Source organism: Emydura macquarii, unplaced genomic scaffold (genome assembly GCF_026122565.2).
Source record: "Emydura macquarii macquarii isolate MOO-44397 ecotype Brisbane River unplaced genomic scaffold, CSIRO-AGI_Emac_v2 contig_1630, whole genome shotgun sequence".
Lineage (NCBI taxonomy): Eukaryota > Metazoa > Chordata > Testudines > Chelidae > Emydura > Emydura macquarii.
Window position 1 is genome coordinate 137,277 of NW_027131767.1, and position 27,506 is coordinate 164,782.

A 27,506-nucleotide genomic window follows, 5' to 3' on the forward strand; every position below is an offset into this window, starting at 1 on the left:
TAAGAGCAGAAGGAAATGCCAGTGCTTCTTTCCACGGGGAAAGTCCAAGATTTCAGAATTTGGTTATGTACCGAAAAACCAAAATTAAAAAACAAAACAAACAAAAAAACCCCAGCAAATAACAAAAAGGAAAAAAAAATCAAAAGATCAGATGAGGTTGCAAAATGAAAAGTTTAAAAAAATGAATTGGAAAGCATCAAGGAAAAAGTTAACATTTGGGAGTGAGACATTCACTCAATATTTATCTACTTTCTGACATTTCAAAATACCACTAGTTTTGGCACTTTTCACATGTTGAAAATCAGATTACACTGAAAGAACAGAAAAAGGCCCATGTCTGTGGCTGATTCTTCTGAAGAGGTGTGTGTGTGTGTGTGTGTGTGTCTGCGCACTAAAAAGACTAGACAAGAAACAGGGAGAGACCAAGAGCAGAAGGAAGAAAACAAAGCAAGATGTGACCCTGGGTGAAGCTTACAGAGAGGTTCTGGGCTCACGATTCTGAATGAAGCAAGCTTGGGTCTGTAAACTAAGAACACTTCCTTTTGTCTTTGGTTCCTCCTATGTTCAGAGAAGAAGGAATTTGTACATTAATTGTAAATAAACAAGATTGCATCAAAGAAAGTAGCAGATGTTATGGTCATTTTCTGCTCCTGGCTGGAGCAAGTTACAAGTCCCCGAACTCCGGCTAACCACTTGGGTCAAAAAGGGCAACATAGCCAAGCTCAAGTTATTGAGATCAACACGGGTAAATAGGTGACATCTAATGGCCTGTAATATACAGGAGGTCAGACTCTGTATGACCAGTTGATCCCCTTCGCCCTTACGCTCTATGACTCTATTTAGCTGCTCTACATACAATATGTCTGGTTCTAACAGAATTTAGCACATTGATTCCCCCTCCCTCCCAAAAAAAATTTTGGACCAATGCAAAAGGGAAACAACCATGGTGTCATAATTACACATGAGAAGTGAAAGAAGAGTACAGGAGGAAAAGGGCATACCACTCTATATTAATTACATACTTATTGTTATTGTTACTGTTATTAATACAACTCTGAATTAACTGTGGAAATTAATACCATCAAAGAACACATGGGAAAGATGAATATACCATTGTTTCCTTATTTGTGACTGAATGCTTTATAATCCAATGTCAAAAGCCCAAGTTTTAGAAGAATGTTCATGTTGATGGACCCACTAATAAGTGGAAAGGACACCTCAAAGAGCTTGATTCTGATTGGTTGGTGAAGTCTATGCCGGCCGTACACTCAACTCAACAGCATTTCTGTCTATTTCTCAGTTGGTCTGTCTATCCTGTGATAACTTATCAATAGCATATCTCATTGCTTCTAAAATTTTAGGGAATGTTTTAGGCACCAATGGCCAGAACCCTCTTGATTTTGGGGAAAATCAGAAACCAAAAGAGGAAAAATGTGGGACACTTGGAGCTCCTGCAATCTGATTAGCACAGCCTTGGTTACAACTACCTCTGCAATTGTCAATAGGTTGTACAACTGGTTTATGTCACCATTAAAGCCCTCCATCATAATAATACTCGATCTCATCTCAGCCAATTCTCCCAACACAATTTAAAGTCTTGACACCCTGCATTACACTTAGAGAAAGAAAACAGATACCTAGGGGAAGGACTAGGAGGAAATGTGGGGGAAGGTGTAACAGAATTTGCTCAGAATTCTTCTTTTCAGTTGGTTGATGGTTTCCACCTAGTCAAGTTATGCATTTCTCTGATACCTGCTTTCTTCATTGTAATATCCAGATCCCTATTTCAGCACTTAAGGGCTGTAGGCCCTTCAGGAAGGCTATCTTTGTGGTTAAGGCACAGGAGTAACACATGATTGTTATAACCAATCTAACTTTTACATTTTTCATACTGTAGGTGCAGGGTAAATTCATGTAACTTGATTTATCAGGTTGAGTTGTAGATAGGCTGAAAATCAAGCTAAAGTCTGGGTTTACCTAGTGTGCTTTAGCACAACCCCATTTCGAAGCCAGTCCAAAATTCCAGGGTTGGGTCTCTTCACGAGTAGACTTTCAAATTCAATGCTACTCAAAACCCAAAGCTCATATTGCTTTAAGTAGAAATAAATCAAGTATGGATATCAACGTAATGATCATCAGCTCCTGTAAACTAAGGATATATCTACACTGCCAGTTCTGCAGCAATCGATTCAGCAGGATTGATAGAGCGGGTCGTGTAGACCCACTCAATAGATCCCAGATGGCCTTTCGGTTGACGCCGGAAATCCACCATCCTGAAAGGAGTAAGACTGCGTTGATGGGAGGGCATTTGCCATCTACACAGAACCATGAAAACACCGTGGTATGTCAACATAAGTACGTAAATGGGAAATATTCAAGATACATTATGTAGCTTACATATCTCTGGTTGACCGTTGGCAGCAGTGTAGACCAGGCCTAAGATGGTTCCATTGAAACCAACAGAGCTACGCATATTTATTTCACTAAAGATTTCAGCTATATAAACAGTGTTTGGGATAGTTCTTTTATCTAGACTAAATTGATTGCCAGTTGTGTACCAGTGTCAACCAGTTGTATGTGCTCAAAATAACCAGGTAGTGCATTCCCCACAACTCTTTGATTGATGTTATAATTTTATTAAAAATTATAAACTCTAGAAATGGTTACATTACATGAGAAACTTGAATTTTCCCTAATACTCTTGCCAGAGCTGTTTTCACATCTTTATTTTTCAAGCTGTAGATGATGGGGTTCAACATAGGGGTGAAGATGCTGTACTGGATGGAGAAGAGTTCATCTAGAACCAGCATATTGACTGAGCTGGGTTTCATGTACTGGGAAAGAGCTGTCACGTAGAATAAACCCACCACAATGAGGTGGGAGCTGCAGGTGGAGAAGGTTTTACGCCTTCCCTCTGTGGAGCATATTCGGAGGATAGAGGAGATGATGTGAATGTAAGAGATCAGGGTGAGGAGAAAGGAGCTGAAACCAAATATCACAGCAGAAGAAACAAGAGCTACTTTATTGGTGAAGATTGCAGTGCAAGACAGTTTTAATAGAGGAGGCAGCTCTATTAAATGGCGGATTTCACTGGGCCCACAGAAGTTCAACTTTAACACAGGGAAAGTGTTTATCAGTGAATACAAGACTCCCATTGTCCAGGAACCACTCACCAATTGTCTGCTCACTCATTTGCTCATGGTCCCCACATAATGCAATGGGTGACATATGGCTGCGTATCGGTCATAAGACATTGCTGAGAGTACAAACACTTCAGTACCAGCTGAGAGGAGGATGAAGAACATCTAGGCAATGCAGCCACTGACAGAAATGGTTTTGGGCTTTGCTAAGAAATTCACCAGCATCTTAGGGACAATGGCTGAGGAATAGCAGATATCGACAAAGGACAAATGAGTCAGGAAGAAGTACATGGGGGTGTGGAGGTGAGGATCTACCCTTATCACCGGCATATCAACATGTTCCCTACCAGGGTGCTTAGGTAAATAACTAAAAACACCAGAAAGAGGAAAATTTGAAGTTGTGGGTCATTGGAAAGTCTGACAAGAATAAATTCATTCACACTGGTTTGGTTTTCTATTCACAGTTAGTGACTTGCAAGAAAAGAAAAAGAAATGAAATAAACCAGTTTAATAACACGTTATGGAAATTCCATGAAATAGATAGATAGATAGATAGAAAACCCTGGTGAGATTTTGCTAAGATGCACAAATTCTCATTTCTAATTCGACACTGTACATTGGATAAAAATAAAATAGATCCTATTCCATGTAGATTTACACAAGTATTTTCTTTAATTACACAGGTGTCAATACCTTGTCCAATTAGTTCTCAAACATTTCTCATGCTGTGAGCCATAAAAAAGAGATCTTCTTTTAGAAACCTGCTGTACAACTCTTTCTTCTAAAGCAGATCCCGTATCATCCTCCTATGCTCCGTGTTGGATTACGGGGTGGACAAAAAGTATTAAGAAGGTAAATTGAAAATAGCCATCCAATCAGCACTGTCTTTGGTCAGATAGCTTTGTAAAAGTGGCATAGTGAATATCTGGGTCTAGTGTGTGTCAGGGATTGGTATCAGCAGGTCTCATGGACTCCCATGTTAGTTGAGCTTTTCCCCAGCACAGCTACCATGGCTTGAGTGGAATGATCCCAGCAGCAAACTGGACTGAGCAGTGGTCAATTGAGCCTAATATGTGACAGGTTTGCAAACCAAGGATGTTTTTCACTAGTTTCCATCCCTGGATGTTAAACATGGGACAGGAAAATAAAGAGGAGTTTTCTCCTTCGAGCATAACATTATGGGCCAAGATTTTCCAAAGTAGGTGGTGATTTTGATTTTCTCAATTTTTGGATGCTTGACTTGACAAAACATAAAGGGGCATGATTTTCAGAAATTGCTGGGCATCCTGGTCTAAAAACCACACATTATTAAGGTGTCTAAATCCTGAGGCAGCCAAAATCTTCCCCATCAGCAATGCAGTTTCATCAGACCAAATTCTGAAATTTATTTGACCTGTCTGTACATATTCTGCCCTCAATCAAAGGGGTGAAGCACCGGAATGGGTTACCTAGGGAGGTGGTGGAATTTCCATCCTTAGAGGTTTTTAAGGTCTGGCTTGACAAAGCCCCGGCTGGGATGGTTTAGTTGGGGTTGGTTCTGCTTTGAGCAGGGGGTTGGACTAGATGACCTCTGACGTCACTTCCAACCCTCATCTTCTATGAGTCTATGAAATCTGTGTAACCCCACTGACTTCAAAAATCAATCCCAGTGCAAATGAGTAGACATTTTGGTTGATGACACACATGAAGGAGAAGATGCTATCTCAAATGCCTGTAGTGTCACTGTCTCTCAGTCTCATTTTGCTAAGGAGAGGTGATGTGAGCAGAAGGAAGGAATTGGTTGAATAGTAGGTGTCATTGGTACATAAGTAAATGGCAGAATACAACAGCACTTCACAGACCATTTTACTGAACTGGATCTCCATGGACGGACCCCTGCACCCATTTGAGTCCTAGTGAAATAAATGGGGCTTTCAACAGGCATAGGAGTCCATTTGTATAGATCCAATTGCAGCCCCAGGGCCAATATCCTTTGTTCTGTGACCAGCTATGAATGCCTGTCAAAGCGCTCTTTCTGTTTGAATGATTGATTATGATATCCTCAACACGCACATGTTACTAACAAAAGCAATCATGGGTTCTTCTATTGCTGCCATTGTCTTCCCTTGCATTCCCCAACTGATACCATTTCTCATCCTTTTCTAATTTCGCCGGTAAGCTTTTCAGGACAGGGCCTTTACATTTTGAATAGTCTCTAAAGCCATATTGATGACACGACACGAATATGTCAGGTTTTAGACTTGAGTGCCTACACTTGGGCACTGAAATTTGCATTTAGGTAATTCAGTAATTCTCCTGATGCTCAATGTTGCAGACCACACACAAATCCCAACTGATGTCAACAGACGCTCAAAGGCTCAGTGTCTCTGGTAAGCAGGCAACTTATCCGAGGTGACGGTGTGTTGCTTTTGTGTAAAAAAACATTATTTCCATTCAGAATGTTCCATTTTTTCAGTGAAAATCCAACCCTTAACAAAAAATATAAAAAAATATCTGTTTCAAAAGCCCAAAGATGCTTTTCGTTCATCATTTCAAACACAGAAAACCACCACCACAACAAAAGGATTAAACAAAATAAAAATAAAAGGATCAGTTGTGGGTAGAAATGTTTTGTTTTCATTTTTCCAAAACTAAACATTTTTCAACGTTTGATTTTGACTTTCAGCCAAAGTAATAATTAAAATTAAAAATTAAAACAAACAAACACAAAACAGAAAAAAAACAAAAACCATCAAATCCTGAACAGATTGTTTTTTTTAATTAAATTTCCCCTGAAAAACAGCTGGCAATGTTTGATTAGCTGTGACTATTACTACTAGTGTTGATGGCGGCAATTGGCTGTTTTAAATATGTTTTTTGACTTGTCCTAGGATAGAGACTTTCAGGGAAGAAGGCCTAAATCCTTGTGCTATTAAATTCCCAGTGGCTTCGACAGAGGTAAATTTGACCCTGTGTTTTCACATGAAGCTGCCTTCTTCTAAAGTGCTTTCAGATCTGAGGATGGCAAGTTCTAGATGTGATCTAGGTTTTACTATTCTTTGTCTAGCTTCTTCCTGATTCTATACTCTCTCACACATTGTGCAGTGACCCACACCTATATAATCTGTATATAAAAGACAACCAAATCTGAATGTTACTATTTTCCATCCACTTTGTTCCGAGTATGCACAGGTACAAAATCTGATATGTGGCAGAAGCTCCAAGGCAGGGCAGACCGAGTGATTCAGATTCTCAGTTCAAAGGAACTGCGTCAGTTTACACTAGTGTAAGGACCAGTCCAATATAGTTACTGAAATACATGGTATGGAACATGTCTACTCACCAAAACAAGTTGATTCTCTCTTTATAATTTCTCTAGACTTGTTATCACACTTCTGTGAAGCCATCCTCTTGTCCTCACTATGGGTGACTAGTGCTACGAAGCCTGAGTGAATTGGTTAGCAGAAAGCTAACTTTCCTACAAAGTGATGCAAATCAACCAAGGCTTTTGTGTTTTGGCTACATTTTCTCAACAAAACCGAATCAAATAGACAGGCAGTGAAACCATCCGACTTATGACCTAATCCATAGTGTCCTATAGAAGCATGTTCTCGCTTTCTTGGCTGTGCAGCCTTTATGGGATAATGTTTCCATTGCTGTGCGATGATACAAGATAACTTGTTTATATTTTATGGCTTCTAGTCTTTGGCCTTTAATTTTCCCGAAAATTAGGGCCTGTGTTATGCAAATTTGCATTCATTTTCAAGACGCATGTTTTGGACTTCAGTTGTCATCCTTCTCCTGCTATCTTATGAGTCTTCAATTAATTATTATTATTACTCCATAACACCAGGGCTCACCCCCTGGTGCAGGATCGTTTCCTACCTGCCTTCCCACTGCTGGACACTGTCCTTGCTGTGTGTAGCCACACACCACAGTGAGAGGTGTGGACACAGCCAGTCTTTCACTGTGGCATGTAGCTACATGTGTAGTGCCTGTACCCTACATGCTGCTGTAAGTTTAGACATAGCCTCACGTACTGGACTTGCACTAGAAAGCTTCTCTCTACCTCCCCAATAAACAAAGGAAGAAAATGTTATTACTCCATTTTACCTACATGGAACTCCAATACACAGAGAGGGTAATTTCAGCAGAAGACCAACTTTCCCCGGGAGGCCAAGGTATCTCTTCGAATGAGAAGGCCTTTGCCAATAAATCGAAGGATTTCTGAGCAAGTATCTTCAGGCTTCTCCCTCACCTGTCTCTGATGGGTTCAAGTCTACAAAGTGGCCATTTTTTTATTCAAACATTAATTTAACACTTCCAGATTGGCTTTGCAATCCCGGCTGGTTCCTGAGAAGGGGTGAGGTGGGTTGCAGATCCCGCTTGTTTCCACAGGGAGATATAGATTCTTAGCATTTCTCAGGAGAAGATGCAGCATTTGCAGATACAGTTTCTTTTGACAAAAGAGCATACATATATAGATGTAACAGACAAAAGAAGAGTAAATGATGAGCTAACTACTCACCTATGTTCCAAAAAGAGATCGTGGACCTTCATAATTTTAATGCATACTCCCTAACATAGATGAATAAAGAGACAGATTCATATTGACACCCTTAATGAAGTTGAACAGTGCTTCGCTCAGGGGTGCCACTGACATTAATGGAATTATTCTCGGAGTAAAGTACTAGCTGAAGTGAATTTATTATCACAGAATAGCCGTGAAAGCTAAATCTCTCTCTATATATATCCTCATACACATTTATCTATCTATCGGTCTATCTATCTATCTATCTATCCATCTAGTTAATATTTCCCTCTCCTTCCCTCTCTCTGTCTCCTTCTCTTTTTCCTTCTTTCTGTGTCTCACAAATACAATATGTAAGAGCATCAGCTACACTTTACCCTGAAAAGTCAGCTCCTGCAAGGTGAGCAGGGCTATACATGGGTGTTGATCTAATTTATATAGTTCAGTAACCTACCCATCTCCTCTTGGAAAATAAAATCCTTGATTTGTCTGGCTCTAAGAGCAAGAGTTAATTACTGATGGAGAGGTTGAATACTTTCCGGTTTCCTCTGGGACAAGTTTCTCTTATGTAGAAAGATAACAGTGTTCTGGGTCAGTAATGACTGAGTGTTTTGTAACGGATAATATGACCGCCGCAGAACGCTCTATATTCTTTGATTTATTTTATTTATTGAGTCATTTATAGATACTGCACTAGATCCTCAGATAATGTAAATCACCGCTGTTACTGTGAAATCAGTGGCACTACATCGGATTACACCCGCTGAGTCATTGGCCCATTGCTTCTATTAAAAAGTATACATTATCCCAGTGAATCTGCTCTGGGTATTGGACAGTGATTGTGAGGCAAGGCAGTGCTATCATGTCCATTTAAAGATGGAGATTTGACCGTCATGGCAGTTAATCAGCTGAACATGAGCTCCCAATGTGAGGCTCTTGCCAGAAGAGCTATGCTACCCCAGTCTGCATAAGGAGAGGAATCCGGGATAGGAGAAAGAGGTTATTTTACCTCTGTATTTGATACCAGTCTGACCACTGCTGGGATACTGTGTCCGGTTTTGATGCCCACAATTCAAGAAGGATGTAAATAAATCTAGAGCACGCTGAGAGCAGAGCTATGATCATGATTAAAGGATTAGAAAACATGGCTTATAGTGAATGACTCAAGGAACTTAATCTATTGATCTTAACAAAAAGAATGTTCAGGGGTGACTTGATTATGGTCTATAAGTACCTCCATGGGGAATGAATATTTAATAATGCCTGTAACACCACCAAAGCAGGTGTCACATCTTGCCAAGTCTGTAGGTGTTAGTTGAGCACTGACAAATTCATAGCTGGATACCAGACCAGCTTACCAGTACGTCAATATTGTTCAAGCTAGGTGTTAGACCTTTAAAGATGCGTTTAGACTCTATAAAATGCTTGTAAGTTGCTGCCTGTATTAATCTTACTTGAAATGTCTGCATCCAATGTTATAAGGAAATATGTAAGTTTTGCTTTAGAATCACAGAAGATGAGGGTTGGAAGGGACCTCAGGAGGTCTTCTAGTCCAACTCCCTGCTCAAATTAGGACCAACCCCAACTAAATCATCTCACCCAGGGCTTTGTCAAGCCAGGCCTCAAAAACCTCGAAGGATGGAGATTCCACCACTTCCCATTATAATTGTAAGAAGAGATGCTTGGAACTTGTACATCTAGGAAGGAAGAATGGTTCCCCAACCCATCAAGAAGGACAATCAAGACTATATGGGCCATTGTAGGTCAAAGATTTGCTGATTGTCCCATGCACCCATGAACAAGTTACTTGCAGGAACTCTTGTCCCATTGCTTTGAACTCTGGGAGGAGGACATATAAAGAAGAAATAGTTATATCTTTACTCTTTGTATTCTTAGAAGGGCTGGAGCTAAGTAACAAAAAATAGAGATCCATAGGATCAACCTGGGTTAGCCCGAAAAGACATTCAGAGGACAGATGACTACAAATCTGTCACTTTTTGGAACCATAGACTGTAACACATTCTTGCTTATATATTGCCTGCTTTAACTTGTAGATAACTCATTTCCTTTTCCTCATTAATAAATACTCAGTTAGTTTAACATAGGATTGGCTACCAGCGTTGTCTTTGCCATTAGATCTGAGGTACAAATTAATCTGGGGTAAGTGACTGGTCTCTTGGGACATGAAGCAATCAGAATATTTTTTGATTTCTGGTGTAAGTGACCATTTCCAATGAAGTCCATCTTGCCTGGGTGGCAAGATAGACTGGAGATCCCAAGGGGACTGTCTGTGACTCCATGGCAAGACTCTTACAGTGATTGAGGAGTTTGCGTTTGTTACTAGGTTGGTGAAATATAATTATAGAACATACCATCAATTTGTGGGGGTGTGCCTTGCTTTTTGACAGTCTGCCCTGAGCCTGGCACTCCTGGACGGGAACCATTCCCAACAGTGTGCCAATGGGCTCTTCAAGATTTAATATGATCCAATGGCTGGAGGTTGAAGCTAGATGAATTCAGACTGGAAATAGCATGTAATGTTTTAACAATGAGAGTAGTTAAGCACTGGAACAATTTAGCAAGGGTTGTGGTGGATTTTCCATCACTGACAATTGTTAAATCAAGGTAGGAGGTTTGTCTAAAAAATCTGCTCTATGAATTATTTTGGAGAAGTTCTATGGCTTGTGTTATACAGGATATTGGACTAGATGGTGACAAGGTACCTTCTGATCTTGGATTCTACGAATCTGAGCCACAGAGACGCTCAACGACTTGTGTAAGGTCACATAAGAGGTCTGTGACAGAACAGGGACCTGAAATCTGAGCTTCCTAAATCACAGGCCAGTGATTTCACCAACAGCTCACTCTTCCTTGGCTTCTTTGGGATGATTTAGTTGGGGTTGGTCCTGCTTTGAGCAGGGGTTTGGATTAGATGACCTCTTGAGGTCCCTTCCAACCCTCATCTTCTATGATTCTATGATTCTCTCCATGGCAGATTTCAGTTGCTACCTTAAATAATTTTCTCATTACCTTACAAATAAAATGAGTTAGATCCTGATTGAGATCTCTGCTTCATGGTAAGCAGAGACTAAGTCTTAAAACTACCATGCTTTAAATCCTATGTGTGGTTATTCCATAATTGCCCCTTTCAGTTCTCCTTGCACTTTTTTCTGAAGCATCTGATGCTGACCACAGTTGGAGATAGGATGCTGGATTTGATTAGGGTGACCAGGTAGCAAATGCAAAAAATCGGGACAAGGAGTGGGGGTAATAGGCACTTATATAAGAAAAAGCCCTGGATACCGTGACTGTCCCTATAAAATTGGGATATCTGGTTACCCTAGATTAGATGGACCACAGATCTGGCCCATCTTGGTAGGCCCAGACCCACAAAGGCCTGGATTCACAAAGAAACTTAGGTCATTACTATTTAAGTGATTATCCAAAGTAGGACAGCTTCAATAGGAGAGACTGAGAGAAGTGATGCTACATTAAAGTGCACTAGGAACTTTCAGTTCACACCAGCAGAGTCCGCATGGACCCATTAATGTGCAACACATTAGTGCACTTTAGACATCAAAGAGCCTCAATCTGCATTACTGCCTTGTGTAGACAAGCTCTAAGAGTAGACTCTGGCCAACAACATTGTATAGAATACAGGTAAGATTTTCAGAGCCAGTCTTGGGATTTGGAAGCCCATTACCAAATAATTATCCCACAACCCCAGAGTAAGAAACATATGGTGTTTTCAACATTTCTCCCAGAACTGTTCTCATGGCTTTGTTTTTCAGGCTGTTGATGATAAGGCTTAACATGGGGTTCTAAATTGCTGTACAGGATGGAGACCATCTGTCCAGAGATTATGAGGAGGCTGATCTGGGTCTCACATACTACAAGAAATGTGTCCCTTAGCATAAAATAACCACAATGAGGAGGGAGCTGCAGGTGGAGAAGGCTTTATGCTCATCCTCCAGAGCATGTCCTCAGGATGGTGGAGATGATGGAAGGAGCTCAGTCTAAATATCACAACAAAGCAAAGAAGTACCACTTTACTGGCGAATGTCTCACTGCAGGATAAGACCATTAGTGAAGGGAATTGAAATGGCTAATTACTCTTGGATTTAGGCACCCAACTCTCATGGACAGTCACTGAAAATTTAGTGTTGTTAGTAAATATGAATCTTTTATTATTCTTTTTATATTAAATTCTCATGATTTCTTGACTTGACAGCCCAGAATCTTTTCTGTGTTTGCCAAAGAGGCTGGCTAAACTACAATATTGAAGAGGGTTTTGTTTTGGATAAATTAATGCCTTTTCCTGGTAGGCCTAGCGACAAAATGATAGAGCATCATTTTTTCCCTTTCTCCTCTTCCTCCCACTACCCAAAAAACTGGAAATGGCTCAAACTAAAACATAGAATCATAGAATATTAGAATACTAGAGTTGGAAGGGACCTCAGGAGGTCATCTTGTCCAACCCCCTGCTCAAAGCAGGACTAACCTCAGCTATATCATCCCAACCAGGGCTTTGTCAAGCCTCAGCTTAAAAACCTCTAAGGATGAAGATTCCACCACCTCCCTAGGTAACCCATTCCAGTGCTTCACTACCCTCCTAGTAAAAAACCTTTTCCTAATGTCCAACCAAGACCTCCCGCCCTGCAACTTGAGACCGTTGCTTCTTGTTCTGTCATCTGCCACCACCGAGAACAGCCTAGCCCCATCCTCCCTGGAACCCCCTTTCAGGTAGTTAAAGGCCGCTATCAAATCCCCCCTCACTCTTCTCTTTTGCAGACTAAACAAGCCCAGTTCCCTCAGCCTCTCCTCATAAGTCCTGTGCTCCAGCCCCCTAATCATTTTGGTTGCCCTCCGCTGCACTCTCTCCAACTTGTCCACATACTTCTTGTAGTGGGGGGCCCAAAACTGGACACAATATTCTAAATGTGGCCTCACCAATGCCGAACAGAGCGGAATAATCACTTCCCGTGACCTGCTGGCAATGCCCCTCCTAATGCAGCCCAATATGCTATTAGCCTTCTTGACAACCAGGGCACACTGCTGACTCATATCCAGCTTTTTATCCACTGTTACCACCAGGTCCTTTTCTGCAGAGCTGCTGCCCAGCTCGTCAGTCCCCAGTTTATAGCTGTGCATGGGATTCTTCCTTCCTAAGTGGAGGACTCTGCACTTATCTTTGTTGAACCTCATTAGATTTCTTTTGGCCCAATCCTCCAGTTTGTTTAGGTCACTCTGTATCCTATCCCTACCTTGCAGGGTATCTACCACTCCCCCCAGCTTAGTGTCGTCCGCAAACTTGCTGAGGGTGCAATCTACCCCATCCTCCAGATCATTAATAAAGATGTTGAACAAAACCGGCCCCAGGACCGACCCCTCGGGAACTCTGCTTGTGACCGGTTGCCAGCTAGACATGGAGCCATTGATCACTACTCGTTGAGCCCTATGCTCTAGCCAGTTCTCGATCCATTTGATAGTCCATTCATCCAACCCATACTTCTTTAACTTGCTGATAAGAATACTGTGAGAGACAGTATCAAAAGCTTTGCTAAAGTCAAAGTATATCACATCCACCGCTTTCCCTACATCCACAGACCCAGTCACGTCATCATAGAAAGCAATCAGGTTGGTCAGGCATGACTTTCCCTTGGTGAATCTGTGTTGACTGTTCCTGATCACCTTCCTCTCTTCCAAGTGCCTTAAAATGGATTCCTTAAGGACCTGCTCCATGATTTTTCCAGGGATTGAGGTGAGGCTGACCGGTCTGTAGATCCCTGGATCCTCTTTCCTCCCTTTTTTGAAGATGGGCACTAGATTTGCTTTTTTCCAGTCCTCAGGGACCTCCCCCTGTTGCCATGAACTTTCAAAGATGATAGCCAATGGCTCTGAAATCACATCAGCCAACTCCCTCAGCGCCCTTGGGTGCATTGCATCCGGCCCCATGGACTTGTGAATGTCCAATCCTTCTAAATAGTCTTGAACCCGTTCCTTCAGCACTGCGGGATGTTCGCCTCCTTCCCATTCTGTGCCACCCAGTACAGCAGACTGGGACCTGATCTTGTCTGTGAAGACAGAGGCAAAAAAGGCATTGAGTACCTCAGCTTTCTCCACATCCTCCGTCACTATGTTGCCTCTCTCATTCTCTAAGGGGCCCACACTTTTCCTAATCTTCCTCTTGTTGGCAACATGCCTGTAGAAACCCTCCTTGTTCCCCTTCACGTCCCTTGCTAACTGCAACTCCAATTGTGCTTTGGCCTTCCTGATTTCATTCCTGCACGTTCGAGCAGTGTTTTTATAATCCTCCCTAGTCATCCGACCAAGATTCCACTTCTTGTAAGCTTCTTTTTTGCGTTTAAGTTCGCATTTTTTCAAGGAACAATTTTCACAGAAAAAACAGAGAGTTTTGGCCAGCTCTGTGAAAATGCACCCACAGAATCCAGCTCATTTAAGTTTGCAACACATTTCCCAATCTTTTCTCAGTCTTTCTTTCTTTCTTGAAAAATCTTGAAGGAATATTTTGAGGAAATGGAAACTTATTTTGTTTTCATCAAAATTTTTCCCAGGCACTAAAATATTTCCTGACCTGATCTATCTATCTATCTAATTATCTATCTACCACACATTTCAAATGTCCTTGAGATAAATGTTAAGCCAATTGTTCTATTTTTGATATAACATCATTTCTCTTATTCCATATTACTGTATACATCCATACTGTATATCTCCATCTTTCAGGCTGGCATTTCTAGAAGTGATCTTTTCACCTTCCTCTTCAACATAGGGCACAGGTTTATCTATGATTTTTTATATCACCCTTATGCTATGTATCCCATAAACTCTTGCATTCACTGAAGTAAGTTTTGGCTTGAGTAATTAGGAACACTGTCAAGATCAGGACCTATCAGTGCTTGATCACAGCGATGGATAAGAAATTATTCTCACAGGCCTGGCCTGAAATGTCTGAAATGAAGATGACAGGATGTAAAAAAGTATGGGTTGGATGAATGGAATATAAGGTGGATAGAAATCTGGCTAGATCATTGGGTTCAACGGGTAGTGATTAACGGCTTGATATCTAGTTGGCAACTGGAAATAAGCAGAGAGTCCCAGGGATTGGTGCTGCGGCCGGTTTTGTTCAACATCTTCATTAATGATCTGAAGGATGGGGTGGATTGCACCCTCAGCAAGTTTGCAGAAGACACTAAGCTAGGGGTAGTGGTAGATACAATGGAGGGTAGGGATAGGATACAGACTGACCTAGACAAATTAGAGGATTGGATCAAAAGAAATCTGATCTGGTTCAACAAGCACAAGTGCAGAGTCCCGCATTTAGGATGGAAGAATCCCATGCACAGCTAATGACTGGGGACTGACTGGCTAGGCAGCAGTTCTGCAGAAAAGGACCTGGGGGCTACTGGGGATTAGAAGCTGGATATGAGTCAGCAGTGTTCCCTTGGTGCCAAGAAGGCTAATAGTATATTGGGGTGCATTAGTAGGAGCATTGCCAGCTGATTGAGGGAAGTGATTATTCCCCTCTATTTGCCACTGGTGAGGCCGCATTTTGAGTATTGTGCCCAGTTTTGTGCCCCCCACTTCAGAAAGAATGTGGACAAACTGAAGAGTGTCCAGCGGAGGGCAACAAAAATGATTGGGGGCTGGAGCACATGACATATGAGAAGAGGCTGAGGAAACTGAACTTATTTAGTCTGCAGAAGAGAAGAGTGAGGGGGATTTGATAGCAGCCTTTAACTACCTGAAGGGGGGGTTCCTGGGAGGTTGGAACGAGGCTGTTCTCAGTGGTGATAGATGACAGAACAAGGATCAATGGTCTCAAGTTGCAGGGGGGGAGGTCTAGGATGGAAATTAGGAAAAACATTTTCACCAGAAGGGGTCAAAGCACTGGAATGGGTTACCTAGGGAGGTGGTGGAATCTCCAAACTTTTTTAAGGCCCAGCTTGACAAAGCCCTGGCTGGGATGATTTAGTTGGGGTTGGTCCTGCTTTGAGCAGGGGGTTGGACTAGATGACCTCTTGAGGTCCCTTTCATCCCTTATCTTCTAGGATTCTATTATATGATTGTTCTTGGCCTAGTCAAACCCAGGAGGTGCCCTTATGCCCTTTGGTACCTATTTGAACAAAGAGATAGGAGCTACACTGTGGTACCAAAAGAACAAGGTGGAAAAGTAAGTGACTAAATGTCAGTTAGGATGACATACACAGCAACTTGTACCTGCAAACACAAATAGGCTGGGTATAAATAGATGGCTTTAGGGGTATAACTTCTGTGGAAGGTGAAAGTAACAGAGCTGCAACGAGATGGATTCCCAGAGACTGGTATCGTATTGAACCTTTTTCCTGCACTATGTTATTGTTGATGTATAGCATTCAACCTGACTTTTTGCTTAGTTACTCTCTTGAACCTATTTCATGTCGCACCAAAGAGCAGTCAAGCAACTGACCACACAATTTGTGAGAAGTTCCTGGCAGAGGTGGAGGGAGTGGGACAGGACAGCAGGTGTCTGCGGGTCGGGATTGAAGCGCAGCGGCAGAGCTGTGTGTGTTCTGAGTGTTAACCCAGACATGAGATAGAAGCTGGGGTTAGAAGCCAGGATTAATGGGCATTGGCAGAGCTTTAGAAGGCGTGGAGGAGCCCAGGACTGGGACAGAAGGAGGCTGTGGGTTGGCAGAGCTGTGGGGCGGGCTGTGACAGCCAGGGCACTAGAAAGTCAGGACTGAGGTGCACCTGTGTGTGCGTGTAAATCTAGACATTAATAGCACTAGGTGGGGGTGGGCTGTGGGTTAGGGCTGAGGGCAGAGCTGGGGATCGCTGGTGGGACAGCAAAGCCTGTCACAATCCAGGTGTGTTGGCTGATCTTGTCACTGAGGCCTACAATCCTGGAATTGCCTTTCACTTGCTGCGCCTGGGCCGTGCTGCGTTGGCCAACCGAGTGGGAACCTCTGGTTTGTTTACATGTCAGTTTCACGACATTGCCTCCTCCCCTTGCATTCCCTCACTTGGGGGCAGGCACAACTGGCGTGACCTCTTTCCCTTTACACATCAGGGGCTGCTTGACATAGAAACAAACCCTCCCTTTCCTTTGTCTAACTTTAATCCATGCCTCTGACTTTCTTTTCTAATCAGCCCCGATGGGACTTCCGCTGTGACCTGCAGTTCTTGAGAACGTTTCCATTCTAATGGTCCGCCGTGGGACCCATTAAAATGACGAGTAACTTTGTTTCAGCTACTGCCTTTAGTTTCTTGAGATGTTTCACAAATCTCCAGGTATTACCCAGGTCTCAGCTGAACGTAACATTTCTCAGAGCGTAAATTAAGTTACCTGAAGTTACAACAACCTGTGTGTCCTTCTGTAAATCTCTACAGAGTCATGGATGTGTCATGGCTAATTGGAGAAATTACTGTTTAGTAGATATGTTGCTAACGGGGATTGTTTTAATGAGCACATAATGAAACAAGGATTTTTTATATAAGGATTATTTTTATCCTAAGCAAGATAAAATGAAATTAACATGTTTCAAATGAAATTGATCAGGGTTCCTTCATGTTGCTGATCTGTGATCAGACCTATAGAAACAACGGCATACTTAAAGTCAAGCACCTCACCCACTATGGACAGACTTCATTGCCACTTCTTTGATCAGCCCCCAGGGACCAAGATACTTCCAGCCTCTTCTCAGCTCCAATTCTAACCTGCTTTGACTATGAAATTAGCTGCAAATGGAGTGAGAAGGAATATATGTCAGTTACCTAAAAGCATGATCTATTTTAAATGAAATTTAATCTCTATGAGAATGAAATGGGAAATTTAATCTCCATGACTGTGAAATGTGAGCAGCCCCTGCCTACATATGAACATAAGAACGGTCATATTGGGTCAGACCAACGGTCCATCCAGCCCAGTATCCTGTCTTCCAACAGTGGCTGGTGTCAGATGGACCAGAGGGAATGAACAGAACAGAGCAATTATTCAGTGATCCACCCCCTGTTGTTGAGTCAAAGCTTCTGGCAGTCAGAGACTTAGGGACACCCAGAGCATGGGGTTGCATCCCTGATCATCTTAGCGAATAGCCATTGATAGCCCTGTCCTCCATGAATATATGTAATGATTTTTTTAAACCAGTTATACTTTTGGCCTTCATGACGTCCCCTGACAACGCGTTCTGCAGGTTGTCTGTGCATTGTGTGAAGCAGCACTTCCTTTTGTTCATTTTAAACCTGCTGCCTATCTATTGGATTGGGCAACATGTTATGTGACGGGGGAAATGGTACTTCCTGAGTCACTTTCTCCTCACCATTCATGATTTTATAGACCTCTATTATATCCCCCCATAGTTGTCTCTTTTCCAAGCTGAAAAGTCCCAGTCTTTTCAATCTCTCCTCATATGGAACCTGTCCCATACCTCTAATCACTTTTGTTGTTCCTTTTCCAATTCTAATGTACCTTTTTTGGAATGGGGAGACCAAAACTGCATGAAGTATTCAAGGTGTGGGTGTACCATGGATTTACATAGTGGTATTGTAATATTTACTTATTATCTGTCCCTTTCTTAATGGTTGTGTTACCTTTTTTACTGCTGTTGCACATTCAGGGGATGTTTTCAGAGAACTATCCATGATGACCCCAAGATCTTTCTTGAACGGTACATGGCAATTTAGACCCCGCCATTTTGCATGTACAGTTGGGATGATGTTTTCCAATGTGCGTTAATTTACATTTATCAGTACTGAATTTTACCTACCGTTTTGTTACCAAGTCACCCAGTTTTGTGAGATCCCTTTGTAACCCTTTGCCATCAGATTTGTATTTAATTATCTTCAGTAGTTTTGTATCATCTGCAGACTTTGCCAGCTCACTGTTTACCGCTTTTACCAGATCATTTAGGAATATGTTGAACAGCACTGAACCAAGGACAGATCCCTGAAGGACCTTGCTATTTACCTCCCTCCATTGTGAAAACTGACCATTTATTCCTACCCTTAGTTTCCTGTCTTTTAACCAGTTTCTGATCCCTGGGAGGACCTTCCCTCTTATCCCATGATGCCCTGTGAAGGACCCCTATTGGGGACAGGGCCGGTGGCCCTCCCTCACCATCAATCTCCAAGGGAGGCCACACCTCCCAGCCTTTACACTCTGTAGGGAGTCCTAATAAAGAGGGGACAGTCTCTGGCCCTTAGTAGGACAAGACCCGGTTCCATGCACTGACCCTTAGGTGGGGTAACCCAAGAAAACGTGAAAGTTGTCTCTGGCCCTTAGTAGGATGAGCACATAGTTCAAGGCCCCAACCCTTAGGCAGGATGAGCCAGCAATGGGAACAGTCTCTAGCCCCCCAGAGGGGTGAGGAAATAGTTCAAGGCCCACCCTGAGACAGTGCAGGCCAGCAGCAGGGAAAACAGTCTCTAGCCCCCTGAGGACCGAGCAAGCAGTTTCAAAGCTTTGGCCCTTAGACAGGGTGGGGCAGACAGAAGGGAACAGGTTCTGGCCCTTAGCAGGTGATCACCCCTAGGTTGGGGTGGAAGAGGGCTCTGGCAGTGACAGGGGTGTCCCGTCACTGGGTCAGTGGGGCTATAGCTGAAACGCACTGACTCAGTGCAAGTGTAAGCTCAGCCGGACTGTAGGTAAGCGGGGGAATGGGCCCGCTATTTGGGAGAACTTTCCTTGCTTATACACTACCACAGGAGAGTTGGCTAGCAAAAGGATCTGAGTCCCTGCTCCCATTCCCTTTACCCAGACGCCTGCCTGACCTTGAGGGCTCCCCTCCCACTCCCCTGTGTGGTGGGGTCCCTGTAACCCTGACAAAGCTGGGCCCAGGATTCCTGGGGCTCAATTCCCAATCTTGCCATGGTTCCTTAGGGCAGGGTCTAGGGTGTCCCCACGCTGGGGACTAACTCTGCACTGGGCACTTCCCTGATCCACTGGTCATTGCATACAATACAAAGCAATACAATTTATTACACAAACAGCAATCAAACATCAAATAAAAAATAAGAAAAGAGGAGAAAGGTGAAAGGAAAACACCCAGCACTGCCCCCTGCCCTGGGGCACCACAAACAGTGTTTCTGGAATGTCAGGAAGGTTCACAGTCTGTGTCACATGTCACAGGCCCACTGCCCAGACCCTGGCTACGCTGCAGGGATGCAGAGAGTCGGACACTCGCTCTGACAGTAGCCGCACACTCCCAGAGTCCCCCTGGTTCTCCCCAGCTGCTCATCGCACCCAGCTTCAGACAGCTCCGCCCCAGCTCCTGCTCACTCTGCTCAGTGAAGCTGTGCTCGGCTTGGCTCGGCTGGGCTCTCTGGGATGCCCCTTTGGTTCTGCTGCTGTGGATCATCTCAGCCCAGCTTTCTGTGCTCCTCTCTTCTAGCCTTCCAGCTGCTGGCTGCTTTGTCCTTAGCTCTGGTCAGCTCTACCCCAGCATGCCAAAGCAGGCAGCTCCAGCTCACACGGAAGGCTGGGGTCTCCCCACCCTCCTGGCTCCCTCATTGGCCTGCCCGTCCTGTCAATCAGGCTGACCTGAGTTAGCCCTCCCCACTGGCTGTGTCTGCTTCAGGGTCCTGCTTCCTCAAGGGATGCCAACCAAAAAGACCCACTAACTTTCAGTAAGGGGCTAATAGACCCCTTACACTTGGACAGGGGTGTCTGGTCACTCTACCTACTACTGATCACAGCTCCTGCAGGAAGAGCTGCAGGTACCAAATCCGCTCAGATCTGCTGGGAAAGCACAAATTGGTGCACAGAAGTTTTTAGCCTGGGACCAATTTCAGAGGGGGAGGATTACGGACTTCTATCCTAGGAGGGATGCACACAGTGATAACAGAGAAGGGGCCAGTGGTACATCTAGCCCTGGAAACATGACCATTGGGATTTAGCCGTTCACTTCAAAGGGTTCTCTGTTTGGCCAATGGCGTCTCATCCACACAAGGATCTGAATATGTCTCAGAGGTGCCCTGGATCACAGAGTTTGGCTATTATTTATTGATTTACTTGTTTAATACTATTGTCAACCTCTCTTGTTCATGCTCTTCCCCTGTAGATAAATATTTTAAAAGAGCCATTGGACCAGAGAGGGAGAGGCACACGGAAGGACTGTGTTGTCTAGTGGTCAGATCCCTCTTCCAGAAAATGGGAGACCAAGTGCCCATGCTCCAATATCCTTTAATGGCTTATCCACAGTGGAACAGCTTCAGCAGAAGAGACGGTGGGGCCCACCTTAGTCTCCAACAGTTCAACAGTTAGGACACTCTTCTTAGGGGTAGCAGTTCTTTGCTGAGTTTGACATTATTATTTGAATATCATATCACTATACAGTTGTGTACACTGCATATGTTTAGTATAGTGCTTGGTTATATAAAAAAATGGACAATCCATTAAAATTACTGTGCTTCTATTTCTTCCATGACTCTCATTGTCTGGATCATGATTTTCTTGAAAATATTCATTATTCAATGTTCGTCACCAAAGAATTTCTGTGAATATTTTTTTATCTATAGTTTATTTACAAGCAGATCCTGATTAGTATTCAGTGCATGAAATTTCAGTTATTTTGACTGGTTACATGTTAATTTGCTCAGTTTCACTATTCTAATTGGATACATTGAAGAAGTATAATCAGGCTTCTTAAAAATGAAAGGGAGATCCTTGGTTGGTCTTCATTGCCATAGATTCCTGTCCAAACTCTCAGTTATGATTCTTAAACTATGATTCTTAAACTCATTTCCTTTGAATAATCTGAACTAAGTTGCTGATCCCGAAAAATACTTAAAGAAGTGCTTAGCTTTAAACATATGAGAGTAGTCCCATTGTCGACTTAGAGATAAATTGATGCTTAAGTGTTTTTTTGGGCATGAATAAAATTTTCAACTGGCCGTGATTTTCAATTGGTATTCAGCTATCGGGTCCCTGCACTCCTTTGAACATCCCACCCCAATTGTTGCAACTTTATTTTTTCCTTGAACAGTCATGTATGCACTGCTTCTGTGTAGTGTTGAGTTCATTGATACATGGTCTTTGATGTCCACCAGGGAGGAAATGTTTCCTCTTTCCCATGTAGCATCTGCCATTGAAGATATCACACAACAGCAAGGGCAGTGGAATACCTTGTGCCATGTAACAATACATATGATGTAGGCATATACTCAATAAGGCCCAGAACTACATCCCCTAAGTAGCTTTCAGAAATTTCATTCATGAGGACTGGGCAGCCAATTCACCATGCCAGCTTTTACCATCTATTCATGTCTTCAAATTAAGGCTGGATGTCTTTTTGGAAGGCATGACGTAATTTGACAGAAATTCTTGGGCTCAATACTGGGGTAACTGTGAAATGTAATGACCTGTGACTTACAGGAGCACAAAAACATGAGACGAGGTGATCTTATGATCCTTGCTGGCCCTATGAACATCCTACAAAACCCTAACCTAAAACTTTCCTTCTCTTGTCACTGCAGTCCCGGACTGAGAGCCCTGGAGAATGAAATTTTCCTTTCCTGAATAATACCACCAGCACCTCCTGAGGTCCCTTACACCCCTAATCTTCTAGGATTAATCTTCTATGATTCTATAAATCATCTCCTGAGGTGGAGTTTCACCTGTTACTTGGAGTGGAAATTCAAAGAGGCCTAAGGAGTTAAGCACAAATTCTCATGGACTGACCCCTCTCACTCCATTAGGCCCTGTTCCACAAGAGCCAGCTGTGATATTCCCTGTTGGACAATGTATCTGCCACCACTGCCTCTGGGAGAGGATGCAGCAGAGGAAGTTGCCAGGAGCAGCTTCCAGGTAGATGAGACATCATGGAAATTCTGCAGGAGCTGTTTTGGAGGGGTGAGCTGGGCAACATTTTTCCAAGCCCGAGGCAGATTCATTTTCAGTCAGATAAAAGCATCTGCCATGAATAAGCTGCAGAAACCATTTTCTGAGGAGGTTTCTTGTCCAGCTTTACCAATCGTGGTTTCAATTCACACCACCCAGGCAATTCCTCTTTGGTTACAGTTCTGCAGGGGCATAGGAACTTGCCTGTCTGAGAGAACGTGGGCAAAAAACCAACTCCTCAAAACACTAATGAGTCTCTGCCCGCTTAGGTCTCACTCCTGCTCTGCAGCAGCTTGGAAGGCCAGCAGCTTCACCTCATCAGTGCAGTGATAGGCCTCCCATTGTGCTTCTGTGAAGGTCACAGTCTTGCTGGCACCTTGTGGTATAGGTAGGGACCTCCACAGCTAAGGGCGTGAATCTCTGCAGCTTGAGCTAAGGAGCCAGGCTCCCTGGTAGGAGTCTGAAGATTTATAGGGTCTGGGGATTGGGCGAGTAGGGGAGTCGTAACATGTCATTTGTACATCTTATGCTCTGAGGCTGCCTTTTTTGAATGGAATCACCTCCCTCAGCACGGAGGACAGGGCCTCACAGACATTTGTGCTAATCCAACGCCACTTACTCCATAGTAATTGTTTTGCAACCTGGCCCCTCCTCCCTTACTGGTACACACGGTCACTTAGACACCAAGACTCATGAATATACATGTTGTGACACATCTCACACACTTAACCCAGGCTAACACAGGGTAGCTCCTTGTCCCCTTCTAGTGCTCAGACTTTGTATAGCAAGTTATGAGTGTGCTATTGGCTCTATAGCAGTGTGTTTAGTCCTTTAGCACAAACCCCAACACCTATGGACCTAGACAGAGCACTTTGCCTTGCTCCCTGCTGCAGCCAGGGAGAGGGGAGCACTGATCTTCATCCCCTTGGCTGCAGCAAGGAGCCCACTCTGGTCTTTTAGCTCAGTGGAAATGTGCTCTGCCTGGGACCTCAGGCAGCAGCTCCCTTCTGCAGCCAGCACAAGGGGAGCCACGGGCCACTTTGAAAGCCCCCGTGGGCCACTTTTGGCCCTGGGCCACAGATTGGGAACCACTAGGCTAGAGAACGAAGAGGCAAAGATTTCATGGGATCCGGGAATTGTCACAGGCTAAACAGTGCAGGGAAAGAAGACGGATATAGACGTTGTAGACAAACAAGCTCAGCAGAGAGAAACATGGAGAAGAAACAAGAAGAAAAGATGGTGAAGTTGGTAGAGCTCTGCCACACTATGCAATGGTTATGAGCAAAGATGATCCCAGCAACTTGGAGCAACTCTGAAGGATATGAAGGAGCTGATCAAAAACACTCTAGGGGAGCAAGACATCATGGTCAGCGACCTCCCGCAGAAAGTGCTCTTAGGCCCTGTGATAATTTTAAGGAAAGTCGAAAGACAACGAGGGAATTTGAGCAACTAAAATGAAGGAATTCTCTGGAGAGTTTAACAAAACTCCTGACTTCCCAAAACCTGTGCAGTCCATATGTGGTCAGAATGAACTGGTGACTCATGGGGATAAATTTTAGGCAGTCACTTTTCCCTTTGTACACTTAAACATCTTGTGTGCTGCTGGGGAAATTCACTGGCCTGTGTTCTACGAGAGGTCAGACTAGAAGATCTCAGTGGTCTTTTCTGGCTGTGGAATCTCTGACTTTCTGACACAAAACAAATAAATAATAATAATAATAATAATAAACATTCCCATGATGCAATACTGCAAGGTAATCATAATAAAAACGTCTGATAAATGGCCCCTGAGGGCAGTGGCCCACTAAACTAGGTAAGACACAACGAGCTCGCAGTCTAACTAGACAAGAAGGGCAAAAAGTGGGAAGAGAATCAGAGAGCCTGCATTGAAGGGGCTTGCCTAAGGTAACCCCGCAGGCCAGGAGCAGAACCCAGGAATCTTAAAACAGGAGGTCCCCCGAACTCCCAGTTCTAGGTGGTTTTGATCTGACTTTGAGTATGATCATCTCCTAGAACGTTGACATGTTATTTGTTTTTTTCACACAGTGTGTGTGTGGGGGAGGGGGGGGGGGGCGGGGGGACATAGACATGAACACATAGAGTATGGAAAGGTTATGGGCTTAAATATATAGAATTGCTCACTTCGGCAAGACACATGTCTTCTTTGCTTTGCATTACCCTGGCACCTGATAGTCCCATTCCCCCAGCTGCTGCACAAATGCACAGTGACAGACAGCCTGTGCCACACAGAAGTTAGAATCTAAACACACAACGGGAAGGAGAGACGGTGGGGAAACCGAGGTACAGAGTGGAGAAGTGAATTGCCCAAGGTCACACGGCAAGTCAAGGTATAGATGCCGGGTCTCCTGAGTAGCAGTCCTGTGCCTCTAGCTATTGGATCACAGTCACTGCTCTATGCCCTACTGCTTCTCTGTAATTTGTGATCACTTGAGTTTCTGGCAGCTTTTAGAAAAGTACAGCACAGACAGAAAGTAACCTTGATCTCCAAGACTCTGCTCCTGTGTTGTTCAGGGCTCCAGGGAGCAAGTGCCTGAAAGCACCTAGGAATAGATATGGATACATCTGATGAATGCTAGAATGTATGCCGCTGTAGTGCGGACTAAGGCAGAGGGTAGAGAAACCCTTAGAGTCTCTTATTCTGTCAGGCAATTCCTCGTAGTGGGGAAGAAAGAATTAATCCTATTGTTGAATGTTGAGTGGACCGCTGCGAATAGGAGTTATTTTTCCTGCCTTTGGCAAGACAGACAGAGACAGATTAAGGAAACAGAAGAACAGCCATACTGGGTCTGACCTATGGTCCCATCTTCTGACAGTGGCCAGGGCCAGATACTTCAGAGGGGATGAACAGAACTATGGCAATTATCAAGAGATCCATCCCCTGTGATCCAGTCAGAGCTTCTGGAAGTCAGAGGCTTAGGGACACCCAGAGCAAGAGGTTGCCTCCCTGACCATCTTGACTAATAGCCACTGATGGGCCTACCCTCTGTGAACGTACCTAATACTTTTTAAAATCCCGTTATATTTGTGATCTTCACAACATCCTCTAGCAATGAGTTCCACAGGTTGACTTTCCATTGTGTGAAGAAGTGATTCCTTTTTTTTTTTAACTCTGCTCCCCATTAATTTCATCGGGTGACCCATGGTTCTTGTGTTTTGTGTATGGGTGAATAACACTTCCTCATTCATTTTGTGCACACCATTTGTTGTTTCATAGACCTCTACCATATCCCTCCTTAACAGTCTCTTTTCTGAGTTGAACAGTTCCCATCATTTTAATCTCTCCTCATGTGGAAGCTGTTCAACCTCCTAATCATTTTTGTTGCCCTTCTTTGTACCTTTTCCAATTCTGATATATTTATTTTGAGATGGGGGAACCAGAACTTCACACAGTTTTTAAGGTGCGGGCGTACCATGGATTTATATCGTGGTATTATGATATTTACTGTCTAATTATCTGTCTTTTTCCTGATACTTACTAACATTCTGTTAGCTTTTTTTTTGTTTTTTAATTTTTTGACTGTGGCTGCAAAATTAGTGAGTGTTTTCAGAGAAGTATCCACAAAGACACCAAGATCTATTTCTTGAGTGGTAACAGCCAATTTATACCCCTCATTTTGTCTGCATGGTTAGGATTATGTTTTCCAATGTACATTACTTAGCATTTATCAACATTGAATTTCATCTGCAATTTTCTTTCCCAGTTACCCGGTGTAGTGAGATCCCTTTGTAACTCTTCACAGCTTTGGAGTTACCTATCTTGAGTAATGTTATATCATCTGCAGACTTTTCCAACTCACTGTTTATTCCTTTTTCCAGATCATTTATGAATACGTTGAATAGCACTGGTCCCAGTACAGATCCCGGGGGACCCTGCTTTTTATCACTGTCCATTCTGAAAACTAACCACTGTGGCCGATGGCCGTCTTCCCTCTAGTGGATCTCGTGCTTCACTCCCGTTGGGGGCCAGGAAGGTGCCCGTCACCCCGTCTTCCTTGGGGGAAGAGGGGAGGGACCCGGGCCCACCCGCTCCTCCGGGTCCCAGCCCAGGGGCCCTATGAACAGCAGCTGCAGACTACTGGCTCTGTATTTTAGAGCCGCAGCCTCCTCCCCTGGGCTACTTTCCCCCCTCAGTCCTGCTGGCCTCTCAGGCCCTGTGTCCGTGTTGCCCCTTACTGGGCTCAGTACCTTCTTTGGGGTTCCTCCGCTCTTCAACACTTGGCTACTCTGATCTGCTCCTTCGCTCCGCTCCACACGTGGCTACTCCGATTTACTCCTTCGCTCCGCTCCGCTCCACACAGCACAACACCTCTACTTCCTCCAGCTTGTGCACTGTGTGTTTGGGGCGGAGCACCTGGCTGATCCCTAACTGGCCTCAGCTGGCTCCTAATTGCCCCCTCATGACTCCAATTAGGCTGCAGGGAATAAAGCCCTGATCATCCTGGGGCTGATATACCTCACTTCATATACTTTCCTGCCGCCCTCTGCACTTGATATATCACACATCCCCCCCCGCTCAACACCATGGGGTTGGGCTACGTGGGACGTTAGGCAGTGCTGGCGGGATAGGGCGTCAGCGTTGCCGTGCTGGCTTCCGGCCCTATGCTGTACCCGAAAGTTGTAAGGCTCGGGTCACTCGTGCGTTCCTCTCCTTGTTGGTGTGCATCCACCGGAGCGGGGCGTGGTCCGTTACTAGGGTGAATCGTCTCCCCAGTAGATAGTATCTGAGGGTTTCTATGGCCCACTTGACCGCCAGACACTCTTTCTCCACCACTGCATACCACTGCTCTCTGGGGAGGAGCTTCCTGCTGAGATACAGGACCGGGTGCTCCTCACCACCTATTAGTTGCGTGAGTACGGCTCCCAGCCCTGTCTCTGAGGCATCTGTTTGGAAGATAAACTCCTTCTTGAAATCTGGGGCTATAAGCACTGGGTGGCTACACAGGGCTGTCCGTAAGTCCATGAATGCTTTGTCGGCCGCCTCCGTCCACTTTACCAT

At 43.9% G+C, this 27,506-nt stretch overlaps 1 pseudogene; it reads right to left on the reverse strand.

Annotated features, from left to right (window-relative positions):
* Positions 1-2,663: 2,663 nt before the first annotated feature.
* On the reverse strand, positions 2,664-27,506 carry LOC137157927 (olfactory receptor 5V1-like; annotated as a pseudogene).